This window comes from Delphinus delphis, chromosome 5, assembly GCF_949987515.2.
Source record: "Delphinus delphis chromosome 5, mDelDel1.2, whole genome shotgun sequence".
Lineage (NCBI taxonomy): Eukaryota > Metazoa > Chordata > Mammalia > Artiodactyla > Delphinidae > Delphinus > Delphinus delphis.
In genome coordinates this window covers 60,956,506-60,974,858 of record NC_082687.1, presented here as the reverse complement: position 1 = coordinate 60,974,858, position 18,353 = coordinate 60,956,506, and the positions used below count along the sequence as shown (strand labels likewise).

The window sequence follows — 18,353 nt, the reverse complement described above, 5'->3', positions numbered from 1 at the left end:
TTCTCTCATCCCTAAAAAAATCCTAGGTTGTGTTCCGATCCAACATATGGGTGATAGAAGAAAAGTAGTATTTAACAAAGAGAAATGTGAGACTTTTCTATAATACAGTTCTTAAGTGTGGTATTTTTAAAAGTCACTCACTAGATCTGTCCAGTTAGAAATTCTCTGCATCGCCAATCCTGTATGCTAGCCACATGGAGCACTTGAATTTGCCTAGTGTGTCTGAGCAAATAAATTTTAATGGGATTTAATTTATTATTTTTAGTTTAAATGCACATAACCACATAACTCATGGCTAACATTTTGAGCAGTGCAGCTCTATTTAAAGAATCATGTCATATTTACTTCTTATAATACATTTAAAAATTATATATGTTTATAGAACTTTAGTCTAAGTATTTATCTTTCCTTAATTGAAGGCTGAGATATACTTTTCTTTTATTTCATAAAAATTGAAATCACATTGAAAATCACAAGAGAAAAATAAAATAGTGCTAACTTCATCAAGCCTATTATCTTTTCCTGCATTTTTTCTTTCCTGAAATTTTTACTTTTTTAGGCTAATTTAAGCATTTTCTTAAGGAAATGAGAAATAAGCCTAGTGGCAATAAAACTGGCACAAATGTCTCAGCATTGAAAGCAAAGCAAAACAAAACAGAGATTTTTATCTCGTAAATAAGCCTCACAAGCATAAATATCTCACCACAAAGCCGTGTTTTTGAGATTTGTTGTGGATTTCGTGATATAAGTTCATAAAAATGTAAAAATAGTCCTTTTCATTTCTTGAAACCACGGGTAAGTCTTGAACTACTGGTAAATTTTGTTGTTCTCATCACAGTGAAAATAAGAGTACATCTTGAATTATTTTAATATAAGATTGTCTTTGTTTTTACACATTTTATTTTCTCAAGATTGTCCTTTAGCATTCAACTTTAATAGTCCAGCTTTTCTTTAACTAGATATCAGTTTTTAGGCTCCATTCCCATCTCAATGTAAAATAAACTAACCAAACAATCAACCAATAAAAATGACAAAAACTCTGTTTTAAAATAAGGTTGTTAATGCCTCCGGTGTATATTCCTCTGGGCATGGCAATTTATTTTAATTAATCACCAATTAAATAGTCAGTGTCAGATATATATTTAATAGCTATGAACTGATATACCCTGTCAAATAAGTCCCCCAAGAGATAGTAAAATAAACCACCTTTTTCATTTTGAGTTGATGGCCAATTCAGTAGTCACACAATTAAATTTATGTGTAGAGGCAGAATCTGATCTTATTATCTGACTTTTTTCATTTCAGTCATGGCTAAAACTATAGGTATTGGCATCATGTAAAGGTAATTATAGGCAAATATCAAGCATCAATCATATACCTCAGTCTTCCAAATTTTAATTTAGGTAAAGTTATGTAAGTTTAATTTTAACTGGTCTAATTCTTAATATTAAAAATGAATTCTAATGAACTTTTTATTTCAATTGTTCCCCAAATTAAGAGTGGATACAAACATATAAGTAATTATGCAAACAGATAGTTGAACCTAAAAATCTTATATCATTTTTAGCCTAAAATTTAGCAATAAGTGTAAGCCATTATAAAGTTAACATCACTACGTAGTAATATGGAGATAAATCCTAAAATGCCTTGACAAGAATCACATGCATTTAGGATTGCAGAATGGTTCAGTCGTCTAACACATACCGTCTCATTCATAAATGAGTGTTCCTCAAATTGGTGGTTGCCAAGGGAGAAGGGATGGAGTGGGAGGTTGGGGTTAGCAGATGTAAGCTTTTATATACAGAATGGATAAACGATAAGGTCCTACTATACAGCACAGAGAACTGTATTCAATATCCTGTGATAAACCATAATGGAAAAGAATATTTAAAAAAAGAATGTGTGTATATATATGTATAACTGAATCACTTTGCTGTACAGCAATAATTAACACAACATTGTAAATCAACTATACTTCAATTAAAAAAATATTCTATGGCAAGAGAAGCCATTGCAAAAGCAAAATAAATAAATAAATAAATGAGTGTTCTGTTTCTGGTCTAAAGCTAGTGAGGGATTATCATTTTTAAAAATAACTGAGATTTTTAAAAATTAATATATTTACATTCTCTTTCACAGATACTCTTTTGGTCAATAATATGACTACTGAATTGATTGTCCATAAAGTTAAGGTATTTGCTATTCAATTCTTGATTCTAATGATTTTCCAAGTAGCTTTTAGAACTGCTTACCAAATTATATTATCCAAAAAAGATGCTAACAATTTTAATCCACAGCCAGTAGTTTCCTTTCTGTTGCATATTCAGTGAGCAACACAGATCTAGCTGATCAGAAATGGGTTTGATAGCTCAGTGAAGTGTATTTAATTGTCACAATTTTTTACAGCAATTTTACCTCAAATCCAAGTCTGTTTGTTAGACTAATAACAACATACCAACTGACTGAGTTAAGTAGTCCAGACAAGAAGAATATTCTGGCCAATGTCAACAGATGAGTATATGAATGTTATGAGTGTTTGTGTACCCCCAAAACTCATGTGTTGAATCCTAACCCTTAAGGTTATGGTAGTAGAAGGTGGGGCCTTTGGGAGCTGGGTAGGTCATGAGGAAGGAGCCTTCATGAATGAAATTAGTGCCCTTATAAAACAGGCTTGGGCTTCCCTGGTGGCGCAGTGGTTGAGGGTCCGCCTGCCGATGCAGGGGACGCGGGTTCGTGCCGCGGTCCGGGAGGATCCCACATGCCGCGGAGCGGCTGGGCCAGTGAGCCATGGCCGCTGGGCCTGCGCGTCCGGAGCCTGTGCTCCGCAAGGGGAGAGGCCACAGCAGTGAGAGGCCTGCGTACCGCAAAAAAAAAAAAAAAAAAAAAAAGGCTTAAGAGCGATCTCACAATTCCTTCCACCACTTAAAGACACAGTGAGAAGTTGGCAGTTTGCCACCCAGAAAAGGTCTTCAGTAAGACCCAATCATGTTGGCATCCTGTTCTTAAACTTCTAGACTAACTTTGAGAAATACATTTTTAATGTGTATAAGCCACCTAGTCTATGGAATTTTGTTATAGCAGCCTGAATGGGCTAAGAAAATACATAAATAAATAAATTCAATAACATTGTTTATTTTTTAATATAAAATTTGTGAAAATAAACTGAGATATACAAGAGAAGACTGTAAAATAAATACTGAGATAAATATTATAATGATGATTTGAGAAAAAAGGGAGATTTATAAATGACAGAAATTAATCCAAAATGGTTCAAGTCATTCTTTAGTGATTTTTCATCTACTATGCATGATTGCTAGTTTTTTGTTTTCACTTGCATATATATATGTGTGTGTATATTTTAATTGGGGTATACTTGCTTCACAATATTGTTCTAGTTTCTGCTGTACAGCAAAATGAATCAGACATATACATACACATATCCCCTCCCTTCTGGATTTCCCTCCCATCTAGGTCACCACAGAGCATCAAGTAGAATTCCCCATGCTATACAGCAGGCTCTCACTAGTTATCTATTACATACATAGCAGTGTATACATGTCAATCCCAATCTCCCAATTCATCCCACCCATCCTTTCCCCTCTTGGTGTCCGTACATTTGTTCTCTATGTCTGTGTCTATTTCTGCTTTGCAAACAGGTTCATCTGTACCATTTTTCTAGATTCCACATATATGTGTTAATATACGATATTTTTCTCTTTCTGACTTACTTTGGTCTGTATGACAGTCTCCAAGTCCATCCACATCTCTACAAATGACCCAATTTCTTTCCTTTTAATGGATGAGTAATACTCCATTGTGTATATGTACCACATCTTCTTTACCTACTTGTATATTTTCTTAAAAGTAATTTGGTGTTTACTGAAAATTTAAGTACCTGGGGATAACCTGCTTTTATGAAGAAATGCTCATTTTGTATCCTGGCATTTTATACTATCTAGTTAAAGAGTAGGACAGATAAAAATGTTTGTGCTTATATCAGACATATCAATGATGTTAGATTCTTAATTACCAACTGCTAACATCTAGTTAAACTCCTTTGTCCCACTACTGGGCATATATCTAGAGAAAAACATGGTCCAAAAGGATACATGCACCCCAATGTTCACTGAAGCATTGTTTACAATATCCAAGACATGGAAGCAACCTAGATGTCCATTGACAGTGCAATGGATAAAGAAGATGTGGTACATATATACAATGGAATATTACTCAGTCATCAAAGAGAATGAAATAATGCCATTTGCATCAACATGGATGGACCTAGAGAATGTCATACTGAGTGAAATAAGTCAGAGAGAGAGAGAGAGAGAGAGAGAAATATCGTATGGTATCACTTATATGAAGAATCTAAAAAGAAATGATACAAATAAACTTATTTACAAAACAGAAACAGATTCACAGACTAAGAGAACAAACTTATGGTTACTAGGGGGGAAGGGTGGGAGGAAGGGATAGGAAGTTTGAGACTGACATGTACACACTGCCATATTTAAATGGATAACCAAGGGCCTACTATATGGCACAGGGGCTCAATGTTATGTGGTAGCCTGGATGGAAGGGGAGTTTGAAGGGAGAATGGATACATGTATATGTATGGCTGAGTCACTTTTCTGTGCACCTGAAACTATCATAACATTGTTAATCAGCTATATTCCAATATAAAATAAAAAGTGTGATTAAAAAAATTTCCTTGTTCACTATAAATATTGGCAAGTTAGTATCAGAGTTATCCAGTGTTGTATTTTCACTAGTGATTTTTCTGTCACCTTGAAATCTCTTCCAGCTTTCAGGCTTGAAAAATCTACTCATCTATATCAACCTAAACTTATTTTCTACTATTCTTTGAGATATATGCTATATTTAATAAGCAAACATAAATTATTTGGTTGATCTAAATTCCAACACAGCCACTTTACTGAGACAAATATTTCCCAGTCTTACAGCTCCTCCCCTGCTCAGATTAACTTAGTGCTAATGGATCTTGCTTTCTTCCACATCGCTATGGTATGAGGGACTATTTCATTTATGCATGTGTGTATCTCCTTAGATACACTCATTTATGCATGTGTGTATCTCTTAGCAACTGCTCCACAAATAAATGTGCTAAAACAAGTGTGTATTTCCTTATTTATGCATGTGTATATCTCCTTAGCAACTGCTCCACAAATAAGTGTGCTCCAAAAATAAGGGTGTATACAGACACACTCACACACAAACACACTTTATAAATTATATCAAATAGAACTGATTGTTATAAGTTATATGGTTTCTATGCATAATAACAATAAAGTTAGCATTTTCTGTATAGCAGCAACGTAAAGTAATTTTACATAAACTTTCAGTTCAATTGATTTTTTAAAATATACTGAAGGGGAATATTTTTGACTAAACAAATAGAAGTACTCTTCATATTTTTTCTAAATCTGTCATAGTCTATCTGAGGAAGTCTTCAGGAAGTTTATGTTCAGAGTGTGCTCAGCAGAAAGATTATTGTGAAAATTATTTTTATTTAATATAAGGATAAAATACTCACACACATATGGTTAGTCTATTACAGGTGAAATGCCTGGCAGTGACAAGTATTAAAATTGAAAATGTGAACTCTAGTAACAACAAAAATTGTGCCAACTAGAAAATAAGTATGCTTAATGGAAAAGTAAAAGTGCAAAAAATCAGATTAAATACTCGTTCCCATGTCTCAAAAAGGAAAAAAATAAAGTGACTGGGATATATAGCTTTTTTAAAAATGGGTGCTGAAATTATTGACAGACCTTAAATTAGTAGCTGTAGTGCAATATATGTTTTTTCATTCCTTTGATTTTGGTTTTCTGCTAAAATTTTAAATCCCAGACAAATAATTTAATTAATATATTCTTTCTAATAAGTAAGAATAGTGAAAACATTTGCCCTTTATTTATGAAACTTCTTGACACAAATTATTTAATAATTAGATACTTTTATTTTTAAACTTGGTAACAGTGCTTAGGGGAAATAAATAAATATCTTTTGAAATTTGGGGTTAGCTAATCTCAGTTCCTTTACCAACATACTGGTGATAATTTCAGCATTAATAGCTTCTAATTGCTGATTGGTCTTCTTTCTCCTTAATATTTTTCTTAGTTTTTGATGAGGCTTTTAATATACACAACCAGGAGGTATTTCATCATAATGATTGCAGGTCCAATTGTGACAATTTCAGAAATTACAATACTTTCAATAAAATGAACGAGCAAGTCAGTGGAAGAAAATAATTTGATGGTACGTGACAAATTCACATGAAAAGTCAACCAGCTGTCATTTGGTTACTCTGATTTTCCAAAATAGAAACTCATATTCTGATAGAAAGCCCATGTTGAGGATTATTATGAAGATTATGTAAAATCTAGATGAAATGGACTCTTCTTTTGTTTTTGTTTGTGGTGAGAAAAATACAGTTGTAACTGAATCTTAAACATAAAGGTGTTAAAATTTTATTTTATTTTCTAACTTATTTCCCAAAGCCTGCTTTAGAAAATGCATGGCTAGTATTTTCCTGCATAGAGAATATTACATCGGTTATTTTGAGTTAATAAAAAAACAGAGTCTAACAAAACACAATACAGATGATGGAGCCATCACAATCGTAATTTAAATTATTTGTAAGTAAATTGCCTTTAAAATAACCAACTCCTTTTAATCTATTTAAACAGCTGAGAGGAGCTTCAAGATTACGGAAGAGCAAGACGCAGAGATCACCTTCCTCCCCACGAATATATCAGAAATACATCTACATGAGGAACAGCTCCTATAGAACCCCTACTGAACGCTGGCAGAAGACCTCAGACCTCCCAAAAAGCAAGAAACTCCCCACGTACCTGGGTAGGGCAAAAGAAAAAACAGAGACAAAAGAATACAGATGGGACCTACCCCACTGGGAGGGAGCTGTGAAGGAGGAAAGGTTTCCACACACTAGGAGGCCCCTTTGCGGGCGGAGACTGCAGGTGGCACAGGGGGGAAGATTTGGGGTCATGGAGGAGAGCACAGCAACAGGGGTGCGCAGGGCAAAGCAGAGAGATTCCCGCACTGAGGATCGGTGCGGACCAGCACTCACAAGCCCATGAGGCTTGTCTGCTCACCCGCCGAGGTGGGCGGGGCTGGGAGCTGAGGCTCGGGCTTTGGTTGGACCGCAGGGAGAGGACTGGGGTTGGCGGAGTGAACACAGCCTGAACGGGGCGAGTGCGCTGCAGCTAGCCGGGAGGGAGTCCAGGAAAAGGTCTGGAGCTGCCAAAGAGACAAGAGACTTTTTCTTACTTCTTTGTTTCCTGGTGCGCGAGGAGAGGGGATTAAGAGCACAGATTAGGGGAACTCCAGAGACGGGCAGGAGCCGCGGCTATCAGTGCAGACCCCAGAGACGGGCATGAGACGCTAAGGCTGCTGCTGCCACCACCAAAAAGCCTGTGTGCAAGCACAGGTCACTGTCCACACCTCCCCTCCCGGGAGCCTGTGCAGCCTGCCACTATCAGGGTCCCGTGATCCAGGGACAACTTCCCCGGAAGAACGCACGGTGCACCTCAGGCTGTTGCAACGTCATGCTGGCCTCTGCCGCCGCAGGCTCGCCCCGCATCCTTACCCCTCCCTCCCCCCGACCTAAGTGAGCCAGAGCCCCTGAATCAGCTGCTCCTTTAACCCCGTCCTGTCTGAGCGAAGAACTGACGCCCTCAGGTGACCTACACGCAGAGGCAGGTCCAAATCCAAAGCACCAGGAGGTGTGCAAACAAAGAAGAGAAAGGGAAATTTCTCTCAGCATCCTCGAGAGCAGCGGATTAAATCTCCACAATCAACTTGATGTACCCTGCATCTGTGGAATGCCTGAATAGACAACGAATCATCTCAAATTGAGAAGGTGGACTTTGGGAGCAAATATATATATATTTTTCCCTTTTTCTCTTTTTGTGAGTGTGTATGTGTATGCTTCTGTGTGTGACTTTGTCTGTATAGCTTTGCTTTTACCATTTGTCCTAGGGTTCTGTCCATCAGATTCTTTTTCTTTTTAAAATTTATTTCTTAATAATTATTTTCTATTTTAATAACTTTGTTTTATTTTATCTTCTTTCTTTCTTTTTTCTTTCTTTCATTCCCTTTCTTTCTTCCTCCCTCCCTCCCTCCCTCCCTCTCTCTCTCTCTCTCTCTTTCTCTTTCTCTCTTTCTTTCTATTTTTTCTCCCTTTTTTTTTATTTTATTTTTTATTTTTTATTTTTTTTTATAGGTATACCTGGATTTAATTCTCACTTCTACCGCTTGGTAGCTGGATAGCCTTAGGCAAGTTTCATACCTCCCTGAAATTCACTTAATTCAGCCTGTAAAATGGCATAATAACTTATTATAGCATCCTTTTAGGAATTTTAAATCAGTTCTTGAAATAAAAGTACACAATATATAGACAAGTATGGATTCCTCAATAGGTGTTTGACCTTTCATTTCTCCAGTATCCCACCCGCCTCAAATAAAGAAAAATACTTTTTAAAATTTACGAATATTTCATTGTTGTAAAGTTAAAGCCATAAAAATAATCAAATGGCCTACTATCATACCGTTAGAAGAAAAAAAAAAGGTGTTCATGAGAGTTCCATATTAGAATACAAGTTTTCCTTAGGCACCTGTTTATGTATGCTATTCTGCTCTTTACAATAAATAATTAAATTTAAAAGACTTAATTCCTCACTTTTAAGACCTTATTAGTTTACAAATTACATATTGACCTATGCTAAATTTTATACCGACCCATGCTAATGAATTCAGTACAGAAAACAAAAAACACTGCACTCAAGCAAACTATATATATATATATATATATATATATATATATATAACTTATATGAGAATTGCTACTCCAGCTTTCTTTTGGTTTCCATTTGCATGAAATACCTTTTTCCATCCCCTTACTTTCAGTCTGTATGTGTCTCTAGGTCTGAAGTGGGTCTCTTGTAGACAGCAAATATATGGGTCTTGTTTTTGTATCCATTCAGCCAATCTGTGTCTTTTGGTGGGAGCATTTAGTCCATTTACATTTAAGGTAATTATCGATATGTGTGTTCCCATTCCCATTTTCTTAATTGTTTTGGGTTTGTTATTGTAGGTCTTTTCCTTCTTTTGTGTTTCTTGCCTAGAGAAGTTCCTTTAGCAGTTGTTGTAAACCTGGTTTGGTGGTGCTGAACTCTCTCAGCTTTTGCTTGTCTGTAAAGGTTTTAATTTCTCCATCAAATCTGAATGAGATCCTTGCTGGGTAGAGTAATCTTGGTTGCAGGTTTTTCTCCTTCAACACTTTCAATATGTCCTGCCACTCCCTTCTGGCTTGCAGAGTTTCTGCTGAAAGATCAGCTGTTAACCTTATGGGGATTCCCTTGTGTGTTATTTGTTGTTTTTCCCTTGCTGCTTTTAATATGCTTTCTTTGTATTTAATTTTTGACAGTTTGATTAATATGTGTCTTGGCATATTTCTCCTTGGATTTATCCTGTATGGGACTCTCTGTGCTTCCTGGACTTGATTAACTATTTCCTTTCCCATATTAGGGAAGTTTTCAACTATAATCTCTTCAAATATTTTCTCAGTCCCTTTCTTTTTCTCTTCTTCTTCTGGAACCCCTATAATTCGAATGTTGGTGCGTTTAATGTTGTCCCAGAGGTCTCTGAGACTGTCCTCAGTTCTTTTCAATCTTTTTTCTTTATTCTGCTCTGCAGTAGTTATTTCCACTATTTTATCTTCCAGGTCACTTATCCGTGCTTCTGCCTCAGTTATTCTGCTATTGATCCCATCTAGAGTACTTTTAATTTCATTTATTGTGTTGTTCATCGTTGCTTGTTTCATCTTTAGTTCTTCTAGGTCCTTGTTAACTGATTCTTGCATTTTGTCCATTCTATTGTCCATTCTATCTCCAAGATTTCAGATCAACCTTACTATCATTATTCTGAATTCTTTTTCCAGTAGACTGCCTATTTCCTCTTCATTTGTTAGGTCTGGTGGGTTTTTATCTTGCTCCTTCATCTGCTGTGTGTTTTTCTGTCTTTTCATTTTGCTTATCTTACTGTGTTTGTGGTCTCCTTTTTTGCAGGCTGAAGGTTCGTAGTTCCTGTTGTTTTTTGTGTCTGTCCCCAGTGGCTAAGGTTGGTTCAGTGGGTTGTGTCGGCTTCCTGGTAGAGGGTACTAGTGCCTGTGTTCTGGTGGATGAGGCTGGATCTTGTCTTTCTGGTGGGCAGGTCCACGTCTGGTGGTGTGTTCTGGGGTGTCTGTAGACTTATTATGATTTTGGGCAGCCTCTCTGCTAATGGGTGGGGTTGTGTTCCTGTCTTGCTAGTTGTTTGGCATAGGATGTCCAGCACTGTAGCTTGCTGGTCGTTGAGTGAAGCTGGGTGCTGGCGTTGAGATGGAGATCTCTCGGAGATTTTTGCTGTTTGATATTATGTGCAGCTGGGAGGCCTCTTGTGGACCAGTGTCCTGAAGTTGGCTCTCCCACCTCAGAGGCACAGCACTGACTCCTGGCTGCAGCACCAAGAGCCTTTCATCCACAGGGCTCCTTAATTTGGGATGATTCGTCGACTATTCAGGTATTCCACAGATGCAGGGTATATCAAGTTGATTGTGGAGCTTTAATCCGCTGCTTCTGAGGCTGCTGGGAGAGATTTCCCTTTCTCTTCTTTCTTTTTTCTCCCTTTTATTCTGAGCTGCGTGGATGAAAGGCTCTTGTTTCTCCAGCCAGGCATCAGGGCTGTGCCTCTGAGGTGGGAGAGCCAACTTCAGGACACTGGTCCACAAGAGACCTCTCAGCTCCACGTAATATCAAATGGCGAAAATCTCCCAGAGATCTCCATCTCAATGCCAAAACCCAGCTTCACTCAATGACCAGCCAACTACAGTGCTGGACACCCTATGCCAAAACACTAGCAACACAGGAACACAACCCCACCCATTAGCAGAGAGGAGGGCTAAAATCATAATAAGGCCACAGACACCCCAAAACACACCACCAGACGTGGACCTGCCCACCAGAAAGACAAGATCCAGCCTCATCCACCAGAAAACAGGCACTAGTCCCCTCCACCAGGAAGCCTACACAACCCACTGAACAAACTTCAGCCACTGAGGACAGACACCAAAAACAGCGGGAACTAAGAACCTTCAGCCTGTGTAAAGGAGACTCCAAACACAATAAGTTAAGCAAAATGAGAAGACACAGAAACACACAGCAGATGAAGGAGCAAAGCAAAAACCCATCACACCTAATAAATGCAGAGGAAATAGGCAATCTACCTGAAAAAGAATTCAGCAAAATGATAGTAAAGATGACCCAAAATCTTGGATATAGAATGGAGAAAATACAAGAATGTTTAACAAGGACCTAGAAGAACTAAAGAGCAAACAAACAATAATGAACAACACAATAAATGAAATTAAAAATTCTCTAGAAGGGATCAATAGCAGAATAACTGAGGCAGAAGAATGGATAAGTGACCTGGAAGATAAAATAGTGGAAATAATTACTGCAGAGCAGAATAAAGAGAAAAGAATGAAAAGAACTGAAGACAGTCTCAGAGACCTCTGGGAAAACATTAAACACACCAACATTCGAATTATAGGAGTCCCAGAAGGGACTGAGAAAATATTTGAAGAGATTATAGTTGAAAATTTCCCTAATATGGGAAAGGAAATACTTAAGTCCAGGAAGCACAGAGAGTCCCATACAGGATAAATCCAAAGAGAAACATGCCAAGACACATATTAGTCAAACTATCAATAATTAAATACAAAGAAAAAATATTAAAAGCAGCAAGGGAAAAAAAACAAATAACATACATAGGAATCCCCATAAGGTTAACAGCTGAACTTTCAGCACAAACTCTGAAAGCCAGAAGGCAGTGGCAGGACATATTTAAAGTGATGAAGAAGAAAAACCTACAATGAAGATTACTCGACCCAGCAAGGATCTCATTCAGATTGGATGAAGAAATTAAAACCTTTACAGACAAGCAAAAGCTGAGAGAATTCAGCATCACCAAACCAGCTTTACAACAAATGCCAAAGGAACTTCTCTAGGCAGGAAACACAAGAGAAGGAAAAGATGTACAAAAACAAACCCAAAACAATTAAGAAAATGGTAATAGGAACATACATATAGATAATTACCTTAAATGTAAATGGATTAAATACTCCAAACAAAAGGCTGGTTGAATGGACACAAAAACAAGACCCGTATATATGCTGTCTACAAGAGACCTACTTCAGACCTAGGGACACATACAGACTGAAAGTGAGGGGATGGAAAAAGATATTCCATGCAAATGGAAATCAAAAGAAAGCTGGAGTAGCAATTCTCATATCAGACAAATAGACTTTAAAATAAAGACTATTACAAGAGACAAAGAAGGACACTACATAATGATCAAGGGATCGATCCAAGAAGAAGATATCAGAATTGTAAATACTGATGCACCCAACATAAGAGAACCTCAATGCATGAGGCAAATACTAGCAGCCATAAAAGGGGAAATTGACAGTAACACAATCATAGTAAGGGACTTTAACACACCACTTTAACCAATGGACAGATCATCCAAAATGAAAATAAAAAGGAAACACAAGCTTTAAATGATACATTAAACATGAGAGACTTAATTGATATTTATAGGACATTCCATCCGAAAACAACAGAATACACATTCTTCTCAAGTGCTCATGGAACACTCTCCAGGATAGATCATATCTTGTGTCACAAATCAAGCCTTGGTAAATTTAAGAAAATTGAAATTGCATCAAGTATCTTTTCTGACAACAATGCTTTGAGACCAAATATCAATTCCAGTAAAAAATCTATAAAAAATACAAACACATGGAGGCTAAACAATACACTACTTAATAACCAAGAGATCACTGAAGAAGTCAAAGAGGAAATTAAAAAAAAACCTAGAAAAAGATGACAGAGAAAACACGATGACCCAAAATCTATGAGGTGCCACAAAAACAGTTCTTAGACAGAAGTTTTCAGCAATAAAAACGTACCTTAGGAAACAAGAAACATCTCAAATAAACAACCTCACCTTACACCTAAAGCAATTAGAGAAAGAAGAATAACATAACCCCAAAGTTAGCAGAAGGAAAGAAATCATAAACATCAGATAAGAAATAAATCGAAAAGAATGAAGGAAACAATAGCAAACATCAATAAAACTAAAAGCTGGTTCTTTGACAAGATAAACAAAATTGATAAACCATTAGCCAGACTCATCAAAAAGAAAAAGGGAGAAGACTCAAATCAATAGAATTAGAAATGAAAAAGGAGTAGTAACAACTAAAACTGCAGAAATACAAAAGATCATAAGAGATTACTACAAGCAACTATATGCCAATAAAATGGACAACCTGGAAGAAATGGACAAATTCTTAGAAATGCACAACCTTCCGAGACTGAACCAGGAAGAAATAGAAAATATGAACAGACCAATCACAAGCACTGAAATTGAAACTGTGATTAAAAAGCTTCCAAATAACAAAAGCCTAGGACTAGATGGCTTCACAGGAGAATTCTACAAAACATTTAGAAAAGAGCTCACACCTATCCTTCTCAAACTTCTGCAAAATATAGCAGAGGGAGGAACATTCCCAAACTCATTCTACGAGGCACCATCACCCTGATATGAAAACCAGACAAAGATGTCACAAAGAAAGAAAACTACAGGCCAATACCACTTATGAACATAGATGCAAAAATCCTAAACAAAATACTAGCAAACAGAATCCAACAGCACATTAAAAGGATCATAAACCATGATCAAGTGGAGTTTATCCCAGGAATGCAAGGATTCTTCAATATACGCAAATCAATCAATGTGATACAGCATATTAACAAATTGAAGGAGAAAAACCATACGATCATCTCAATGGATGCAGAGAAAGATTCTGACAAAATTCAACACCCATTTATGATAAAAACCTTCCAGAAAGTAGGCATAGAGGGAACTTTCCTCAACATAATAAAGGCCATATATGACAAACCCACAGCCAACAATATCCTCTATGGTGAAAAACTGAAATCATTTCCACTAAGATCAGGAAAAAGACAAGGTTGTGCACTCTGACCACTATGATGCAACACAGTTTTTGAAGTTTTAGCCACAGTGATCAGAGAAGAAAAAGAAATAAAAGGAATCCAAACAGGAAAAGAAGAAGTAAAGCTGTCACTGTTTGCAGATGACATGATACTATACATAGAGAATTCTAAAGATGCTACCAGAAAACTACTAGAACTAATCAATGAATTTGGTAAAGTAGCAGGATACAAAATTAATGCATAGAAATCTCTAGCATTCCTATACACTAATGATGAAAAATCTGAAAGTGAAATTAAGAAAACACTCCCATTTACCATTGCAACAAAAAGAATAAAATATCTAGCAATAAACCTATCTAAGGAGAAAAAAGACCTGTATGCAGAAAATTATAAGACATTGATGGAAGAAATGAAAGATGATACGAATAGGTGGAGAGATATACCATGTTCTTGGATTGGAAGAATCAACATTGTGAAAATGACTCTACTACCCAAAGCAATCTACATATTCAACACAATCCCTATCAAACTACCACTGGCATTTTTCACAGAACTAGAACAAAAAATTTCACAATTTGTATGGAAACACAAAAGACCCCGAATACCAAAGCAATCTTGAGAAAGAAAAATGGAGCTGGAGGAATCAGGCTCCCTGACTTCCGACTATACTACAAAGCTACAGTAATCAAGACAGTATGGTACTGGCAGAAAAACAGAAATAGAGATCAATGGAACAGGATAGAAAGTCCAGAGATAAACCCACACACCTATGGTCAACTAATCTATGACAAAGGAGGCAAAGCTATGCAATGGAGAAAAGACAGCCTCTTCAATAATTTGTGCTGGGAAAACTGGGCAGCTACATGTAAATGAATGAATTTAGAAAACTCGCTAACACCATACACAGAAATAAACTCAAAATGGATTAAAGACTTAAATGTAAGGCCAGACACCATCAAACTCTTAGAGGAAAACATAGGCAGAACACTATGACAGAAATCACAGCAAGATCCTTTTTGACCCACCTCCTAGAGAAATGGAAATAAAAACAAAAATAAACAAATGGGACCTAATGAAACTTAAAAGCTTTTGCAGAGCAAAGGAAACCATAAATAAGACGAAAAGACCACCCTCAGAATGGGAGAAAATATTTGCAAATGAAGCAACTGACAAAGGATTAATCTCCAAAATTTACAAGCAGCTCATGCAGCTCAATAACAAAAAAACAAACAACCCAATCCAAAAATGGGCAGAAGACCTATATAAACATTTCTCCAAAGAAGGTATACAGATTGCCAACAAACACATGAAAGAATGCTCAACATCACTAATCATTAGAGAAATGCAAATCAAAACTACAATGAAATAATCATCTCACACCGGTGAGAAGGGCCATCATCAAAATATCTACAGACAATAAATGCTGGAGAGGGTGTGGAGAAAAGGGAACCCTCTTGCACTGTTGGTGGGAATGTAAATTGATACAGCCACTATGGGGAACAGTATGGAGGTTCCTTAAAAAACTACAAATAGAACTAACATACGACCCAGCAATCCCAGTACTGGGCATATACCCTGAGACAACCATAATTCAAAAAGAGTCATGTACCAAAATGTTCATTGCAGCTCTATTTACAATAGCCAAGACATGGAAGCAACCTAAGTGTCCATCAACAGATGAATGGATAAAGAAGATGTGGCACATATATACAATGGAATATTACTCAGCCATAAAAAGAAACGAAATTAAGTTATTTGTAGTGAGCTAATTGGACTTAGAGTCTGTCATACAGAATGAAGTAAGTCTGAAAGAGAAAAACTAATACCGTATGCTAACACATATATATGGAATCTAAGAAAGAAAAAAAAAAAGGTCATCAAGAACCTAGGGGCAAGAAGGGAATAAAGACACAGACTTACTAGAGAATGAACTTGAGGATATGGGGAGGGGGAATGGTAAGCTGTGACAAAGTGGCATGGACATGTATACACTACCAAACTTAAAATAGGTAGCTAGTGGGAAGCAGCCACATAGCACAGGGAGATCAGCTCGGTGCTTTGTGACCAACTAAGGCGGTGGGATAGGGAGGGTGGGAGGGAGGGAGACGCAAGAGGGAAGAGATATGGGAACATATGTATATGTACAACTGATTCACTTTGTTATAAAGCAGAAGCTAACACACCATTGTAAAGCAATTATACTCCAATAAAGATGTAAATAAATAAATAAATAGTTGAGTACAAGATCTTAGATTAAAAAAAAAATATCACAAACCCTGGCAACAGTTTTATTAGTAGGAAAAAATACTTTCATTCAAACCGAAACCTGAGACAATGTAACCTATGTTTTATCTAGATGTTATAAATGTCCCTCATCTGTTTCAAAAAAAGAGAAAAGGAGGCAATTTTAATATTTGAATATTAAAAGACCTTACAAACATTTTTAATAGTATCTTTTAGAATATATCACGTCTTCATATTAGTGAACTCTGCATTTTGACCTATTCCATTTTCATCAAATTTGCCTGCTTTAATATAACAAATTTAAAACATGTTAAATTTTCCCCTCAAATTAGAGTATTGAAAAATCTGTTCCACCTGTTTTTCTTTACAATTTACAATTCCTGGTGAAAATTTAATACCTTATAGTTATCTGTGAAAAACAAATCATACAATTTAGTTTCTTTGCAAGGAATATTAAGTAAAACAACTGAAATAAAACAACTCATGCAGTGTTTGGCACAAAACATACATTTAATAAATGCATAATATTTCTAAAGTGAAATTTATAAATAATAGATAAATTTTCCATAAAAAGTATAAAACCTTTCCACCTAATTACTGTTTCATGCTAAAATTGTTTTTCTTATTTTATATTTCAAAGTTCCTGAAATAGTCATCACAAACAATTATGCTGAAAGAAAAATAATTATTTCTCTTTAAAATGGTATATTAGGGAATTTTTGAAAATTCTCTATTTTTTTTAATTTTACTAGATTTTAAATGCTCTATTTTTTTTTTCGGTCCTTTTTGTCTTTTAAATACAAAGTCTTAGCTGTCCCAGTGCCCAAAGTCTTCCCTTCCACTAAGGTCCAGTAGAGTCTGAATCTTCATTCAGAACCTCTGTGGTAGCAGCGAGTATATCCGAGTTCATGACCAGTCCTTCAGCACCTCCACTGCTGCCACTTCGCACAAAGATTTTCCCATCATCCATCACGCTCACCGGTTCCTTTCCACTACAGTATGACATTGACAGCCCTTCAGCTAGCTTCTAGCAGGAGGCGCTCTCCAGAGGTGGAGTTTCCCAAGGGCTCAGGAAGAAGAGGAAGACCCTGACCATCTGCAGGTTGTGTCAGGGACTCTGGATTAGTGTCCAAGATATCTGTGCTGGTGATGAGGGTGCCTGCATTGGCAGCCAGAGCTTCAGCAATCAGCACCTCAGGGTGGGTTTTTGTTTTGTGAGCCACTATGCTGTCCTTCTCATTTTTTTTTTTTTTTTGCCACAGATATTGCAAGAAAACTGGTAGAAGGACTCTGCATCATGATTCTTCATGTGCCAATTAAGGGATGCCTTTTGCCGACAAGTAAATCCACAGATCTCGCATTGTAATGGCTCCTCGCCAGTGTGAATCATCCGGTGCACTGCCAGATTGTGGGAACTCTTGAAGGCCCGAGCACAGTATTCACAGATACAATCTCTTTTATCTGTATGATGTTTGGCATGTCACACAAGTTGCTTCTTGAGGCTGAAAAGTGGCCCACAGGAGGCATGGGGACATAAGTGTTCCTTCTTCAGCAAACACTGATATTTAATGTGGTGCTGCAAATAGCTAGGTTGAGCAAGAAGGCCCAAAATTCCACCCTATATCATGCTAATCACCTCCATTTTTAAATGTGCAGAAGCCTGCAGCTTAATTATTATTATTTTTTAACATCTTTATTATAGTTGCTTTAAAATGGCGTGTCAGTTTCTGCTTTGTAACAAAGGGAATCAGTTATACATATACATATGTCCCCATATCTCTTCCCTCTTGCATATCCTTCCCTCAAACCCTCCCTATCCCATCCCTCTAGGTGGTCACATAGCACTGAGCTGATCTCCCTGTGCTATGCGGCTGTTTCCCACTAGCTATCTATTTTACGTTTGGTACTGTATATATGTCCATGCCACTCTCTCACTTTCTCACAGCTTCACTACAAATAACTCAATTTGTACAAATAATTACAAATAACTCAATTTCGTTTCTTTTTATG

General features: G+C 36.7%; 1 pseudogene; it reads right to left on the bottom strand.

The window, feature by feature from the left end:
- Positions 1-17,184: 17,184 nt before the first annotated feature.
- On the bottom strand, positions 17,185-17,733 carry LOC132426271 (E3 ubiquitin-protein ligase ZFP91 pseudogene; annotated as a pseudogene).
- Positions 17,734-18,353: the final 620 nt, after the last annotated feature.